The 12,355-nt window shown below is 46.0% G+C and overlaps 1 protein-coding gene across 3 annotated transcripts in view; it reads left to right on the top strand.

Annotated features, from left to right (window-relative positions):
- LOC120309007 (interleukin-15 receptor subunit alpha-like) overlaps window positions 1–12,355 on the top strand; it is a 26,305-nt gene that overhangs the window by 1,823 nt on the left and 12,127 nt on the right. The gene's annotated exons all lie outside the window — the stretch shown is intronic.

Raw genomic sequence — 12,355 nt, 5'->3', positions numbered from 1 at the left:
CCAAGATGCGTGATTAACATTCTTCCCTCTTAAATTTCCCTATGTCCATTTCCCCCCTCCCTTCTGGCCTAACCCTGTTTGAATATTTTTCATTCTTTTCCCGGATATAAATCACTGCTCCAAAATTTGTATCCCTTGCATGCACTTGGCCAGCCTTCTCTCCTTCTCAGGATCCTTTAGAAAAAAAAACTGGAACAAAAATAAAAATATCTAGAGTGGACTTCTGGGTTTCCTTGTGACCTACTATACTTTTGCACCTGGTTGGTGTTCATTGCTCAGTAATAAGCATGTCGTTTTGGGACTTGGTGGTTTTCTTGCAGATGTTTCGTGACCCAACTAGGGAACATCATCAGTTCCAGAAGGGAGGGGGATTTGCAAGGGGGGGGAGGAGGAGGAGGAGGAGAACTATGGGGTCCTTGATGCTCTCTGAGCCTGGTGGTTTTCTTGCAGATGTTTCGTGACCCAACTAGGGAACATCATCATAGAAAGAGTACAGAGAAGAGCAACAAAGATGATTAGGGGACTGGAGGCTAAAAGATATAAGGAATGGTTGCTGGAATTGGGTATGTCTAGTTTAACGAAGAGAAGGACAAGGGGGGACATGATAGCAGTATTCCATTATCTCAGGGGCTGCCCCAAAGAAGAGGGAGTCAAGCTCTTCTCCAAAGCACCTGAAGGCAGGACAAGAAGCAACAGGTGGAAACTAATCAAGGAGAGAAGCAAACTAGAACTAAGGAGAAACTTCCTGACAGTGAGAACAATTAACCAGTGGAACAACCTGCCTCCAGAAGCGGTGAATGCTCAAACACTGGAAGTTTTTAAGAAGAGACTGGACAGCCATTTGTCCAAAATGGTGTAGGGTTTCCTACCTGAGCAGGGAGTTGGACTAGATGACCTCCAAGGTCCCTTCCAACTTTACTATTATTATTATTATGGATCATCGCACAGTCAGCCAGATATTCAGACTGGATTTGGCCTTTTTTTCTACCTATCGAGTCCTTACCCAGGACCTGGGATAGGCAGAGGTGGATGTTTGATGGTATTACAGATCTTGTCGCAGGATGGAAGCAGTTCCTAGTAAGGCCGCCTTTTGCAATTGACTAATAGCGAATTTGTCAATGTATTATTATTATTATTATTATTATTATTATTATTATTATTATTATTATTATTATCAGTTCTAGAAGGGAGGGGGATTTGCAAGGAGGAGGAGGAGGAGGAGGAGGAGAACTGTGGGGTTCTTGGTGCTCTCTGAGCCTGGTGGTTTTCTTGCAGATGTTTTGTGACCCAACCTCATCAGTGTCAGAATGGATTTATTCTCTGTTTATGTATAAGCCTGATGATGCTACCTAGTTGGGTCATGAAACGTCTTCAAGGAAACAATCAAACTTAGAGAGCAACAACCCAACAACCCTCGTCTTCCTCCTCCTGTTCCTCTCTGCAAAACCTACTCCCTAGGCTGCTGGCTGGGGAATTCTGGGAGTTGAAGTCCACAGGTCTTAAAGTTGCCAAGGTCGGACCCCCCCCCCTCAACTGGATTAGCTCTTAGGAAGAACATCTTGAGCAGAAGAGACGGCCAATCAGTGGTTCCTTTCCCTTCTGTGTTTTTTTTTCTTCTTCTCCAAACTGGGGCTGGTTAATCATCTGTATTAGGGATGGTGTAGTAACTTGTAGCGGGATGGGCTTGATGACCTCTTAGTTCCCTTCCAGTTCTATGATCCCTGAATGAAATGCACCAAGGCAAAGCCACAGCTTTCACCAGAGGTGCTCCTCAATTTCATTTAGTGACCGTTCAAAATTGCCACAGGACCGAAACGGGGACTTGTGGCCAGTTCTCCCACTTACGACCGCTGCAGCCATCCCCAGGATCTCGTGATCAAACGCTTGGCAACTGACTCATATTTACGACGGTTTGCCCTGTCCCGGGGTGACAGGATCCTCTTTGGCCACTTTCTGACAAGCAACTTCAATAAGGGAGCCCGATTCACTTAACAACCGGAGCAAGGAAGGTCGTAAAAGGGCCCCAAACTCACAACCCCCCACCATTGGGCTCAATTGTGGTCCGTAAAACGAGGACTATCTGTATTAAATGCCTGGCCGGGCTTCCTTTTCAAACTAATCCAGAGTTGAAAATATGTTCTGGGCTTTGCTAATGATTGGACGTCATCTTGAAAATTCAGACCGTGTTCAGGAGCCCGAGATGACAACATTAATTAATATTCAAGTTCTGGAACATTCTTCCACATTTTGGGCTGGGCAAAAGTTTGTCTAATCAAGTTCTCCTTTTTATCTTTATCTTTTTTTTCTCTCTGAGGGAGATGGGTGGATTGAAAAAATGTGGGAAAAAAACGTAAAGAAATAAATCTTGCCAATATTTGAGGAGCTGCCACAGAGAAGGAAGGGGTCAGTCTCTTCTGCAAAACCCAGGAAGGCAGGAGAAGAAGCAACGGATGGAAATTGATCAAGGAGAGAAGCAACCTGGAATTAAGGAGAAATTTCCTGACAGTAAGAACAATTAACCAGTGGAACAGCCTGCCTCCAGAAGTTGTGGGTGCTTTAACACTGGAGGTCTTTAAAAAAGGACTAGGCCAGGGCTAGGCAACCTTGGCTCTTTTATGACTGGTGGATTCAATTCCCAGAATTCCTGAGCCAGCCATGCTGAGGGGAAAGGAGAGGTTTCCAAGCTGAGCCATGCTGGCTCAGGAATTCTGGGAGTTGGTCCACAAATCATGAGGGGGCCATAGTTCCCCCATGCTGGCTGAGGAATTCTGGGAGTTGAAGTCCACGAGTCATGAGGGGGCCATAGTTCCCCCATGCTGGCTCAGGAATTCTGGGAGTTGGTCCACAAATCATGAGGGGGCCATAGTTCCCCCATGCTGGCTGAGGAATTCTGGGAGTTGAAGTCCACGAGTCATGAGGGGCCATAGAGCTGAATTCTGGGAGTTGAAGTCCACGAGTCATGAGGGGGGTTCCCCATGCTGGCTCAGGAATTCTGGGAGTTGAAGTCCACGAGTCGGCTCAGGAATTCTGGGAGTTGAAGTCCACGAGTCATGAGGGGGCCATAATTTCCCCCATGCTGGCTCAGGAATTCTGGGAGTTGAAGTCCACAAGTCATGAGGGGGCCATAGTTCCCCCATGCTGGCTGAAGAATTCTGGGAGTTGAAGTCCATGAGTCATAAAAGAGCCAAGGTTGCCTACCCCTGGACTAGACAGTCACTTGTCTGAAATGATATAGGGTCTCCTGCTTGAGCAGGGGGTTGGACTAGAAGACCTCCAAGGTCCCTATGATTCTATTAGGGAGGGAGGGAGGGAGGGACTGGACAGCCACCTATCTGGAATGGTAGATGGTCTCCTGCTTGAGCAGGGGGTTGGGCTAGAAGACCTCTAAGGCCCCTTTCAACCCTCTTATTCTCTTATGTTGAATCCTATCCTGCCTTTGGTCCAATAGCTCCCTCTGGTGCAGGGGTTCTCAACCTTGGCAACTTTAAGCTGGCTGAGGAATTCTGGGAGTTGAAGTCCACGTCTTAAAGTTGCCAAGGTTGAGAACCCCTGGTGTGTGGATAAAAGTCTCTCTTCCAACTTGGAGACTGGGGGAGGATGGGATGGGGTCCCTTCCCCATCCAATTTCTAATACTGCCTTAGGCACATAAGCCAGCTGAATGGCTTTGGGCCAATCACCAGGAGGCTGTGAGTTCTAGTTCCGCCCAGGAATGAAAATTTGCTGGCTGACTTTGGGCCAGTCTCTCTGTCTCCAGCCCACCTTACAGGGTTCTTGTGGGGAAAATAGGAGGACTATTATGTATGTTCACTGCCTTGGGTAATGAAAAACAGGGTAAAATCTATATTCTAATCATAGTCCCGTCTTTTAAATTTGGGGAGGCATTTTAAAGTCACCAATGACAGGAAGTTTTGTTTTAAAACAACAACGGATTACAGCTACTGAAATCAGCCTGCCTGGCCATCCAAATCAGAAATTCTAATTTCTTATTGTAGGAATTTGTTATTTTTAGTTAGTAGTAGTAGTAATAGTAGTAGTAGTAGTAGTAGTAATAATAATAATAATAATGGACCAATAGTAATAGTAATAGGCTCCTTGGGTGCAATCCCAAAACAACTGGAGCACCACTTGAACACCATTGGCATTGACAAATTCGCTATTAGTCAATTGCAAAGGCGGCCTTACTAGGAACTGCTTCCATCCTGCGACGATACCTGTAATACCATCAAACATCCACATCTGCCTATCCCAGGTCCTGGGTAAGGACTCGATAGGTAGACAAAATGCCAAATCCAGTATGAACATCTGGCTGACTGTGCGATGATCATCATCAATAATAATAATAATAATAAAGTTGGAAGTGACCTTGGAGATCATCAAGTCCAACCCCCTGCTCAGGCAGGTAACCATATACAATTTTGGACAAATGGCTGTCCAGTCTCTTCTTAAAAACTTCCAGTGTTGGAGCATTCACAGCTTCTGGAGGCAGGTTGTTCCACTGATTAATTGTTCTCACTGTCAGGAAGTTTCTCCTTAGTTCTAAGTTGCTTCTCTCCTTGATTAGTTTCCATCCATTGCTTCTCGTCCTGCCTTCAGGCGTCTTGAAGAATAGCTTGCGAAGTCGTGTCCGACCCATCGTGACCCCATGGACAACGTTCCTCCAGGCCTTCCTGTCTTCCACCATCTTCCGGAGTCCATTGAAGTTCACGCCTCCTGCTTCAGGGACTCCATCCAGCCACCTCCTTCTCTGTCGTCCCCTTCTTCTCTTGCCCTCCATCTTTCCCAGCATTAGGCTCTTCTCCAGTGAGTCCTTCCTTCTCATTAGGTGGCCAAAGTACTTGAGTTTCAACTTCAGGCTCTGGCCTTCTAAAGAGCAGTCGGGGTTGATCTCCTCTAGGACTGACCGGTTGGATCAACCTTGCAGTTAATTACCCTGTTGACATTACTATCTTCTGTTATGTTTTCACTCTGGAGCTGGTGAGATGCCAGAAGCCGGAAGAGAAATTGATTTTCTTGTTTTCCAAGTCTTTGGGGAGGGAGAATTTTTTTAAAAAAATCTCCCTCCAATCCAGTTGTGGAAAATGCAGCAAGTCCTCCACTTACAACAGTCCGTTTATACGTTACTTATATGTCAGGGTGTAGGTCTATACATACCGTTGTGTATAGAGCATGTTTTAAATGTGTGTTATGTATATGTACACTTTGAGAGCAAGCAACTAAATTTCGTTTTTAATGTGTGCCGTTGTGCCCACAGGAAAAAAATGACAATAAAGTTAATCTAATCTAATCTAATCTCTTTAGAGAGGGTGGACGCAGCCTGGGGGGAATGGGCAGGTGGTACCAATGGTTAGGAATTTATTTTAATTGAATTATTTTGTATGAATAAATGGAAAATAAAAACTTTTTAATAATCTAATCTAATCTAATCTTAGTGACTATTCAAAGTTACAGTGGCACTGAAAAAGCTGGCCTTGTGGCAATCCCCACAACCATGGGATCAAAGTTCAGATGCCTGGCAACTGACTTCGGGTCGCAGTGTCCCTGGGGCTCACGTGATCCCCTATGGCGACCATCCGACAAGCAACGGGGAAGCCCCTTATCAATCGTATCGGTAACTTATTAGCTGCAGCGTTTCTCTTAATGTCTGTGCCCACAAAATGGGGTCACAAAATGAGGCAAAAGTCACTTATCCAATGTCTCGCTTAGCAGCAGAAAATTTGGGCTTGTAAGTCGAGGACTGTCTTCATAGGATCGGCTAAACTTTTACAAACGATAGGGAAGGGGGTGGCTGGCTACTCTATGACCCTGCGTGGGGTGTAGAAGCTGAGTTAGCGTCAGATGAAACTCTTCAAAAGAACTTCGAGGCCTTGTTTACCTTAAAGAATCTTTTATTCGAGAAACAAAGTATTGGCACTAAATAGTTAAAGCCACAATCTGAATTCCCCTCCCCTGGGCACAAAGTAGTAAAGCACAATTCTCTCCTCCAATTAACAGTCATAAATCACATTCCCCAATTAGCACGGGATTCCTCTCCAGCCCACCAAATCACAACAACCTTGGATTCCCAAGGCTGAGTTATTGTTGTTATGACTTGTCTGGACTCTCATCCACATTCCCCCTCCCAGCATCAGCTAACTCTAAAAGTGATAGAGAAAAGATGGCTCCATTTCCATCTGTTGTCAAAGCAAAAACATCCGATGTTAGCGGCGGTGACATCACGTTTGGGTTTCGTTGGTATTTGGGTGGGGAAACCCCCCAAACTCCTGGCTCTGAAAACTGGATTGTGAAATCAGAAGAGAAAGTAAAACTAATTTATATTTTATTTTATTATTTTATCTTATTTTATTATTTTATTTTATCTGCCCCAGAGAAGGGGGGGGGTCAAATTATTTTCCAAAGCACTGGAGGGCAGGACAAGAAACAGTGGTTAGAAACTGACCAAAGAAAGGAACAACCTGGAATTAAGGAGAAACTTCCTAACAGTGAAGACAACTAACCAGTGGAACAGCTTGCCACCAGAAGTTGTGGGAGCTCCATCACTGGAAGTTTTTAAGAAGAGACTGGACAGTCACGTGTCTGAGATGGTATAGATAGGTTCTCCTGCTTGAGCAGGGGGCTGGACTAGAAGACCTCCAAGGTCCCTTCCAGCTCTATTCTGTTCTTTCCTGTCCTGTCCTGTCCGGTCTGGTCCTATCCTATCCTATCCTATCCTATCCTATCCTATCCTATCCTATCCTATCCTATTCTATTTTCCTATTCTATTTTCCTATACTATATTTCTATTCTATTCTATGCCATTCCATTCCATTCTCTATTTTCTTTTCTATTCTATTCTACTCTACTCTACTCTACTCTACTCTACTCCACTCCACTCCACTCCACCCCACCCCACCCCACCCCACCCCACCCCACCCCACTCTATTCTATTCTATTCTATTCTATTCTATTCTATTCTATTCTATTCTATTCTATTCTATTCTATTCTATTCTCCAAAGCAGCTGAAGGCAGGACAAGAAGCAAGGGATGGAAACTCACCAAGGAGAGAAGCAACCTGGAACTAAGGAGACATTTCCTGACTTCAACTCCCAGAATTCCTGAGCCAGCCTGGCTCAGCTTGGAAACCTCTCCCTTTCCCCTCAGTGTGGCTGGCTCAGGAATTCTGGGAGTTGAAGTCCACCAGTCATAAAAGAGCCGAGGTTGCCTATCCCTGCCCTGTACCATTTCGGACAAATGGCTGTCCAGTCTCTTCTTAAAAACCTCCAGTGTTGGGGCATTCACTGCTTCTGGAGGCAGGTTGTTCCACTGGTTAATTGTCCTCACTGTCAGGAAATTTCTCCTTAATTCCAGGTTGCTTCTCTCCTTGGTGAGTTTCCATCCATTGCTTCTTGTCCTGCCTTCAGGTGCTTTGGAGAAGAGGTTGAGCCCCTCCTGGTTCAACGTCAGACCACGTTCTGATGAAATTCATCAGACGAACGGAAGAAGCTTCTTGGGTAAGAAGCGAAACGCTTCCAAAGGAAGGAAAAAAAAGACCCAGCAAAGTCCAGTTGCCTTTTGGAAAAAGCACCTCGGAGACGACCATGATGGATTCAGAGTCTCCATAGACATCAGAGAAACATATGGGAGCTACCACGGCCAAAGCCTTCTCCCCGTTCTTCTAAACCAGGAATCTCCAAACCTATCAATCAGAACAGAGCTGGAAGGGACCTTGGAGGTCTTCTAGTCCAGCCCCCTGCTTGACTGCCTCTTCTTTGGGGCAGCCCCTCAGATACTGGAAGGCTGCTATCATGTCCTCCCTCTGTCCCTCTTTTCTCTAGACTGGCCGTGCCCAGTTCCTGCAACTGTCCTTCGGATGTTTTGGTCTCCAGGCCTTTAATCATCCTAGTTGCTCTTCTCTGCACTTTTTCCAAAGGGTCAGCGCTTCAACTGAATAAATTTGGATGTCCTATCGGGAGTTGGAATTTCCCACTGGCTTCCAAAGCCTGTGTCCTCTCCCCCCCCCCATCTCCCCCTCCCACCCCTCTATTTCCAGCCCAAGTACTCTCCAGATCCTTTCCCACAGTGGCAGCAGCCAGCACAATGATCTGGCAATTGAATCTACAGGTGCATGACGTGATTTCCTCATCTGGAGCAAAGTTTCACTTTCCTTTTCCCTGAAATGAAATCATTTCGTTGAAAAAAGAGGAAAAAAAACTTTCTCTCTTCTACCTTCCCCAACCAGTTCTTGCAAATACAAATAAAGGGATGTTTTTCTCCTTTTCCTCAAAGGACACGTGATTTGTAGGAAAGGGAGTAAAGATTGCCCACCAGCTACATATCTATGTGCTTCCTCCCTTCAAGTGCTGAATAGAATTGAGCTGGAAGGGATCTTGGAGGTCTTCTAGTCCAGCCCCCTCCTCAACCAGGAGAACCTGTTGCCATTTCAGACAAATGGCTGTCCAGTTTCTTCTTAAAAACTTCCAGTGATGGAGAAAGGTGGGAGTGAGGGAGGGAGGGAGGGAAGGAAGGAAGGAAGGAAGGAAGGAAGGAAGGAAGGAAGGAAGGAAGGAAGGAAGGAAGGAAGGAGAGAGAAAGAAAAAGAAAGGGAAAGAAAGAAAGAAAGAAAGAAAGAAAGAAAGAAAGAAAGAAAGAAAGAAAGAAAGAAAGAATAGCAGAATAACCGAGGTGGAAGGGGCCTTGGAGGTCATCTAGTCCAACCCTCTGCTCAAGTAGGAAACCTTATACTTTTTCACACAAATGGCTGTCCAGTCTCTTCTTAAAAACCTCCAGTGATGGAGCAGCCATAGGAAATCTCTATTTTGCAATTCCAGTTTTACAGGGTTCAGATTGCAGAGAGTCACACCGGCCCTTTAAGCAACAAAATGCAGTAGTGTTTCCATTTCTCAGCTGTACCAAAATCTGAGATGAGGAACGGTCCCTTTAAAGCAGGGGTCTTCAAACTTGGCCCTTTTAGGACTTGTGGGCTTCAACTCCCAGAATTCCTCAGCCAGCATGGACCATATAAGCCAGGGGTCTTCAAACTTGGCCCTTTGATGACTTGTCTTAAATCTAAACAAACAAAATGGAGGCTGGCTGAGGAATTCTGGGAGTTGAAGTCCACAAGTCATCAAAGGGCCAAGTTTGAAGACCCCTGTCTTAAATCTAAACAAACAAAATGGAGGCTGGCTGAGGAATTCTGGGAGTTGAAGTCTACAAGTCATCAAAGGGCCAAGTTTGAAGACCCCTGTCTTAAATCTAAACAAACAAAATGGAGGCTGGCTGAGGAATTCTGGGAGTTGAAGTCCACAAGTCATCAAAGGGCCACATTTAAAGACCCCTGGCTTATGTGGTCCATCCTGACAGAGGAATTCTGGGAATTGAAGTCCACAAGTCATAAAAGGGCCAAGTTTGAAGACCCCTGGCTTATATCGTCCATGCTGGCTGAGGAATTCTGGGAGTTGAAGTCCACGAGTCATGAAAGGGCCACGTTTGAAGACCCCTGGCTTTAAGGATCTGTTTTCAGAGTCAAGGAGGTAGGAAGCAGAACTGATTCTCTGAATGATAGCCCTTCTCACCCAAAGGAGGAAGCGGTGGAGAACTTGTGACTGCAAGATCACACACATCTTGCAAGCGTGATTTTCGCCCGCTTGCCATGAGGCTGTCCTTTTGGTCAGGCTTCTTCCCTGTCCCTTGAAGGCACTTCCTTCCTTAGGTAACCACCATTGCTGGAAATCAAATAATTGCAATCCTCGTAGTTGTGAAACAGGAAGAACAAAAAAAGAAAAAAGAAAAGAAAAAAAAAGGCTGTCAGAAGGAGGGCAGAGAAGAGCTACAAAGATGATCAGGGGACTGGAGGCTAAAACATATGAAGAATAGTGCTGGAATTGGAGATGTCTAGTTTAATGAAGAGAAAGACGAGGGGGGACAGGATAGCAGCCTTCCAGTCTCTCAGGGGCTGCCCCAAAGAAGAGGGAGTCAAGCTGTTCTCCAAAGCCCCTGAAGGCAGGACAAGAAGCAACGGATGGAAACTCATCAAGGAGAGAAGCAACCTAGAACTAAGGAGAAACTTCCTGACAGTGAGAACAATTAACCAGTGGAACAACCTGCCTCCAGAAGCAGTGAATGCTCCAGCACTGGAAGGGTTTAAGAAGAGACTGGACAGCCATTTGTCCGAAATGTATAGGTTAGTGGTGGCGAACCTAGGGCACGCGTGCCAGAGGCGGCACTTGGAGCCCTCTCTGTGGGCACGCGCACCATGCCTCGAAGATGGCAACCGTCGCTCTTCACCCAGCCGCCCACTAACTCACCGAGGTCCCACATGGCCGGATGCATCCCAGCATGGCTGTTTTCTCTCCCCCCCCTGTCCCATCCCTCCTGGCCTCGCATGGTCTCCTTTTCCCGGGCACGACCCACTGCATCTCTGCTTCTTTGAACTGCTGGGGGCGGGCTGCGGAGCCCCAGAGTGCGCCAGTCAAGGGGCCGGCAGGCTGTGGCTGCTGACGGACACCGTTGTCCCCCATGCGCTTGCTGGCCTCTGTGTGCGGGGGCCGATGGTGTCAGGAAGCAGCCACCCCAGCCCCTGCCCTGCCTTGCCCTGCGGCAATGGCACCCCTGTCCTGCCTCGCCTTGCCTCGCCTCACCCTGCAAGGCGAGCCTCCTGCCCACCGCCCCACCTGCCAGAGACCCCCTGGATCTCCCCCAACCCTGCCCGGCCCCCACAGGTGTCCCTCCCCACGAGCAACATCGAGGTGACCACGCTCACCTTGGCCACACTCACCCAGTCTGCCATGACCACCCCAGCCACGCCCACCCAATGGGCCACGCCCGCCTGCCCCCCCCCCCGGCCATAAATAAGTGGGTTTTGGGTTGCAGTTTGGGCACTCGGTCTCTAAAAGGTTCGCCATCACTGGTGTAGGATTTCCTGCCTGAGCAGGGGGTTGGACTAGAAGACCTCCACGGTCCCTTCCAACTCTGTCATTCTATCCCATCCTTTCCTCCAAAGCACCTGAAGGCAGGACAAGAAGCAACAGATGGAAACTCATCAAGGAGAGAAGCAATCTGGAATCAAGGAGAATGTTCCTGACAATTGAAATAAATAAATAAATAAACTTTATTGTCATTGTATGTGTATACACAGTGTACACATACAACGAAATTTACTTGACACCCAAAGACCAGGTCCCCCACGCATAATCCCCAAACACACTCCCACCCACCACAATTCCCCACCCCTAAGACCAACCAAACATCCACACAACAGACCAAGTAATACTATCCAACAGTTCACTGATGGTGGCCCTTTGGTTCATTGTTGTGTGCAATTATAGCTCTGGGATAAAAACTATTCAGAAAACGTGGTAGTCCGAGTTTTAATTGTTCTGTATCTTCTGCCAGAAGGCAACAGTCCAAAGAGATTGTAAGCAGGATGGGAAGAGTCCCTGAGAATGTTATACAACTTCCTCAAACAACGAGATTTGAAGATGTTGCCCGGGGCTGGTAGCTGAGATCCGATAATATTCTGGGCAGTTTTAATGATTCTCTGTAGAGCTGAATAATCAATCAGTGGAGCTGCTTCCCTCCAGAAGCAGTGAATGCTCCAACACTGGAAGTTTTTAAGAAGGGCCTGGACAGCCATTTGTCCGAAATAGCATAGGGTTTCTTGCCTGAGCAGGGGGTTGGACTAGATGACCTCCGAGGTCCCTTCCATCTTTGTTCTTCCACCTTAAAATAGGTTTATATAATCCAAGGTACTGGACTATCTATGGGGAGATTAGGTTCAAATCTCTTGAGCTACAGAAGCTGCCTGGGCATCAGCTAGGCCAGGGGTTCTCAACCTTGGCAACTTTAAGACTTGTGGACTTCAACTCCCAGAATTCCTCAGCCAGTTGGCTGAGGAATTCTGGGAGTTGAAGTCCACAAGTCTTAAAGTTGCCAAGGTTGAGAACCCCTGAGCTAGGCAGGCCAGAGAAGAAGGCTGATCAGATGAGCTAAATAAAAACAAATAATATATAAACAAGAAAGAGTAATACATTGATGAAATCATGAAAATAATGAAAAAAGAATAAAAGATAAAGCAAACAAGGCAACAACAAATAATAGGAAATAGAGGAAATAATGAAATACAATGAAATACAATAAAAAGAAGAGAGGAAAGCTAATATATAATAATAAATAATAACTGATGAAATCATGAAAACAATCAAAAAGTACAAAAGAAAGGAATAAAGTAATAGCTTGATAAAAATCATGAAAATAATCAGAGAAAAGAAAAAAAAGTAACACAATAAGTGGCAGGAAATAGATGAAATAATGAAAATCACAAAAAAGAATAGATAAAGGGAAATTAATACAAACAAACAGTAACAAGAAACATGATATGA

Source organism: Crotalus tigris, unplaced genomic scaffold (genome assembly GCF_016545835.1).
Source record: "Crotalus tigris isolate CLP2741 ecotype Arizona unplaced genomic scaffold, ASM1654583v1 scf7180000017975.10810073628:1450386, whole genome shotgun sequence".
NCBI lineage: Eukaryota > Metazoa > Chordata > Lepidosauria > Squamata > Viperidae > Crotalus > Crotalus tigris.
This window is presented reverse-complemented; position numbering and strand designations above follow the sequence as displayed.